The sequence below is a fragment of the Vanessa atalanta genome, unplaced genomic scaffold (genome assembly GCF_905147765.1).
Source record: "Vanessa atalanta unplaced genomic scaffold, ilVanAtal1.2, whole genome shotgun sequence".
Taxonomy (NCBI): domain Eukaryota; kingdom Metazoa; phylum Arthropoda; class Insecta; order Lepidoptera; family Nymphalidae; genus Vanessa; species Vanessa atalanta.
In genome coordinates, this window is record NW_025919964.1 from 1 (window position 1) to 5000 (window position 5000).

The 5000-nt window shown below is 40.7% G+C and overlaps 2 non-coding genes across 2 annotated transcripts; both read left to right on the plus strand.

The window, feature by feature from the left end:
• Nucleotides 1-2360: 2360 nt before the first annotated feature.
• LOC125076480 lies at nucleotides 2361-4263 on the plus strand. The gene has a single exon (XR_007120439.1). It is a non-coding gene; the product is annotated as a small subunit ribosomal RNA (ribosomal RNA).
• A 458-nt stretch (nucleotides 4264-4721) lies between these two features.
• On the plus strand, nucleotides 4722-4878 carry LOC125076478. The gene has a single exon (XR_007120437.1). It is a non-coding gene; the product is annotated as a 5.8S ribosomal RNA (ribosomal RNA).
• Nucleotides 4879-5000: the final 122 nt, after the last annotated feature.

The following is a 5000-nucleotide window of genomic DNA, read 5'->3' on the forward strand; positions in this document are numbered from 1 at the left end:
CTCTCTCGTGACACAAATCTTGTAATATAATATTTGTGTATTTTATTTATTATAATAATACACAGATATATAATTACGAGAAGATTTGTATTTTTCTACGAGAGGAGGAGGAGTGTTAGTGAGTTAGCGTTCGACAAGAGATAGTCATGTATGTTTGTTGGTTGGTTGTATATATATATAGATCAGAAATCTATTCTATAATATTACACGAATATTATATTTTTATGATTTTTCGATAAATATATATAACTCGAACTCGTAGAGTTCGAGGAGGAGGACGCGGATGAGATGATCTTCTCGATAGACTTCACTTCTTCAATACACGAACGTTCCACGTTTTCGTCGAACACTCTGAAATCGTTAGAGTCCCGTTCGTTGCGATTAGTTCGTGTATCGATGGTGTCCTGTGCGTGCTGTGTCTCTCGCGTGTTCGTAATTCGCGTCATTTTCATTATTATATTATTACGTAAGTCTTCTTATACGTTTAATATCAATAATTAACATATATAATTTTCGATACATTAACATTAACATTAACATTAACATTAACATTATATGAGCTCTATCTCGACTCTCCTTTCGATACACGAACGTTCGACGTTTTCATCGAGCACTTCGTTCGAGAAAACGTTCGTAGAGTAGGAGTAGAGCTCGTTGCGTTCGTTAGATTATTTTTTAATTTTTTTATAGAGATTCAATACATTTATGTCAGGATATTTTTTTAAAGATAATTTATATTTATTTATTACTTCATTATACATATTTTAAGGTATCAAGACTGATATGAAACTTAAAAATTATATTATTAACATTATTTACGCATTCGTAAATCGCGTCATGTTCTTTATTATTATTATTATTATATTTATTCGTCATCGTCATAATTATTATTTTAATTATAAAATATAATAATTTTAATTATAAATTTTTTTTTTTTCGATAAACGAATACCGGTGAAATTTAAATAAACGAAGATACAACTTTCTTTGTTGTTGTTGTTGTTGTTGTTTTTTTTTTTTTTTTTTTTTTTTATTGTTGTTGTTGTTGTTGTTGTTGTTGTTGTCGTTGTTGTTGCATTGACGTTGCATAATATCATATAATCATATACTATCTATAAAAATATAGAACAAAATAATCGAAGTTTTGGAGATTTTGGAGGGTTTGGGGTGTCAGTTGGGGGGGAGGGGGTTGGGGAGGGGGAGGGGGGGGGTTCGGATAGGGCTGCGTGTTCTGGGGTTCGTCGTCTTATGATATCAGATCGAATATGAGAAACATAATAAAATAATAATAATAATAAAAAAAAAATACATTCCGTTCGAACGAGCCGAATGTCATACTCATCGTCAGGCATATATATGGAGTAGTGACGGTTCGAACGTCGAACATTCAAAAATTGATGTTAGACGCGAAGTGACCGGATCAGTACTCTTGTATAACGAAAAAAATGTTATTATCGTTTTCATTTGTCGTCTTTGTTGCGTGTCTTCTGGCGTGTCTCTCGATTCGTCGTATCGCGTTATATTATACTTTACGTAGTGTAACAACAAGTATGTACGTACGATTCGTCTCGACCGCTGGGGGATATTCACTGACACACGTGAAAATGATAAAAAGATTCTTATTCGTTCTGTAAAACTGTGCCGACCGACGGACGCACGTAGATCTCTCTGCCTCATGCGCTCTTCCTCTTATCGTCGTCGTCGTCGCTCTCGCTACAATCTATCCTCATGGAATAAATGTTGATTCATTGTAGTCGATCTGCGACGTCGCGACGATATGAGAAAACGTTAGAGACGGAGTTCTTAAAAGATTCAGTGTATTCGTATAGTGTGTATAATTTTTATATTATATATGAACGGTCGTTTCTAAAATTTTTTTTTTTAATTTTTACATTTATCATGTACAAAAAATACACAACCCGAGTATCGGTACGATCACTCAAACACCGGGCGTCGATCCCAATGTTTTACGATAATAATCGTTGAACAATACATACGTACACGTCGTGTGCGAAGTGTTATTTTGAAAAAAAAACTCGATCTCGTTTAGAACGTTCGAATTCGTGACCGTTATGTGTCATTATGTGAAGACGCCTCCGCCGCCGCCGCCGCCGCCGCTGTCGTCGCGTTATATATTATAGCGCACGCGCGCGCGCGTGCTTAAAGCGCGTTTGTGTCTCATATAAATTTTTATAAGAGTCAACCGTTAAAATCTATCGCGTCTAACGCGATCGACGATACGGTGAGACGCTCGTTTCATACTGTGCGTATATTGTACATGCATGCATAAGTTTGTGTGTATTTTATATGCGAATATGAAACGAGAAGAATAATTGACGACTTCAACAAGTCTCGGTTAGCTCCCTGGTTGATCCTGCCAGTAGTTATATGCTTGTCTCAAAGATTAAGCCATGCATGTCTCAGTGCAAGCCGTATTAAGGCGATACCGCGAATGGCTCAATATATCAGTTTTGGTTCCTTAGATCTTACTCAGTTACTTGGATAACTGTGGTAATTCTAGAGCTAATACATGCAATCAGAACTCTGACCAGTGATGGGATGAGTGCTTTTATTAGATCAAAACCAATCGACGGAGGGCGTCTCGTCCGAAGTCGTTAATTTTGATGAATCTGGATAACTTTTGCCGATCGCATGGTCCAGTACCGGCGACGCATCTTTCAAATGTCTGCCTTATCAACTTTCGATGGTAGTTTCTGCGACTACCATGGTTGTCACGGGTAACGGGGAATCAGGGTTCGATTCCGGAGAGGGAGCCTGAGAAACGGCTACCACATCCAAGGAAGGCAGCAGGCGCGCAAATTACCCACTCCCGGCACGGGGAGGTAGTGACGAAAAATAACGATACGGGACTCTTTCGAGGCCTCGTAATCGGAATGAGTACACTTTAAATATTTTAACGAGGAACAATTGGAGGGCAAGTCTGGTGCCAGCAGCCGCGGTAATTCCAGCTCCAATAGCGTATACTAAAATTGTTGCGGTTAAAAAGCTCGTAGTTGCATTTGTGCGCCGCGCTGTCGGTGCACCGCATCCGCGGTGATACTGACACGTCTGCGGAGCATATCGTCGGTGAGCCGGCGGTAAAACGCCGGTTCAATATCAAAATCCTATCGCGGTGCTCTTCAGTGAGTGTCGAGATGGGCCGACAATTTTACTTTGAACAAATTAGAGTGCTCAAAGCGGGCTCAAAATGCCGCTTGAATATTTCGTGCATGGAATAATAGAATATGATCTCGGTTCTATTTTGTTGGTTTTCAGAACTCCGAGGTAATGATTAATAGGGATAACTGGGGGCATTCGTATTGCGACGTTAGAGGTGAAATTCTTGGATCGTCGCAAGACGAACATCAGCGAAAGCATTTGCCAAAGGTGTTTTCATCAATCAAGAACGAAAGTTAGAGGTTCGAAGGCGATTAGATACCGCCCTAGTTCTAACCGTAAATATGTCATCTAGCGATCCGCCGACGTTACTACAATGGCTCGGCGGGCAGCTTCCGGGAAACCAAAGATTTTGGACTCCGGGGGGAGTATGGTTGCAAAGCTGAAACTTAAAGGAATTGACGGAAGGGCACCACCAGGAGTGGAGCCTGCGGCTTAATTTGACTCAACACGGGAAATCTCACCAGGCCCGGACACCGGAAGGATTGACAGATTAATAGCTCTTTCTTGATTCGGTGGGTGGTGGTGCATGGCCGTTCTTAGTTGGTGGAGCGATTTGTCTGGTTAATTCCGGTAACGAACGAGACTCTAGCCTGCTAAATAGGCGTCGTCATTTAGGTGTGCTCGATTTCGGTCGAGCAACTCACTGGCGGCGTATTAAAATTCTTCTTAGAGGGACCGGCGGCTTCGAGCCGCACGAGATTGAGCAATAACAGGTCTGTGATGCCCTTAGATGTCCTGGGCCGCACGCGCGCTACACTGAAGGAATCAGCATGTTCTCCCTGGCCTAGAGGCCCGGGCAACCCGTTGAAACTCCTTCGTGCTGGGGATTGGGGTTTGCAATTATCCCCCATAAACGAGGAATTCCTAGTAAGCGCGAGTCATAAGCTCGCGTTGATTACGTCCCTGCCCTTTGTACACACCGCCCGTCGCTACTACCGATTGAATGATTTAGTGAGGTCTTCGGACCGACACGCGGTGGCTTCACGGCCGTCGGCGTTGCTGGGAAGTTGACCAAACTTGATCATTTAGAGGAAGTAAAAGTCGTAACAAGGTTTCCGTAGGGGAACCTGCGGAAGGATCATTAACGTAAATTATCAATCTCGAAAGAGTGCGATAATGAACGATAATAAAATTCTAAAACACAAATATCGACGTTCGGAATGTGTCGTTTCGATGCGAGGACGCGATTCTCACTCTCTCTCTCTCACACAGCAGTGTGTCCGAGTCAGAGTCCAGAGTCGTGTAACGCGTCCTATTCTGATATTTTTCGATGTCGATTTCGAGGAAAGTACGATGTGTTAACGCACATCGTCATCTTCAAATAAAATGTATATTTCTTTTTTTTTTTTTTTGTACTTTATTTTTTTTTTTAACTTTTTTTTTTTTTTTTTTAATTTTTTGAATTTTTCTCTGTATACTAAAAATAAGAGAAAAAAACGAAAAAAAAAAAAAAAATAAAAAAAAAATAAACTCATATCACTGGCGTATAGAATCGTTCGAGTGATCGTAGAAATTATAAAAATAAAACAAATTAAAAACCATTACCCTGGACGGTGGATCACTTGGCTCGCGGGTCGATGAAGAACGCAGTTAACTGCGCGTCATAGTGTGAACTGCAGGACACATTTGAACATCGACATTTCGAACGCACATTGCGGTCCGTGGAGAAACATCCAGGACCACTCCTGTCTGAGGGCCGGCTGTATAAAAATATAAACCACACTGTTCAATGTTTAATGTCGTAATGTCTATTATTTCGTAACCGACTCAATAGACTGACTGACGTTTCTCGAACATATGACGGTATCCGCGTTCGATGTG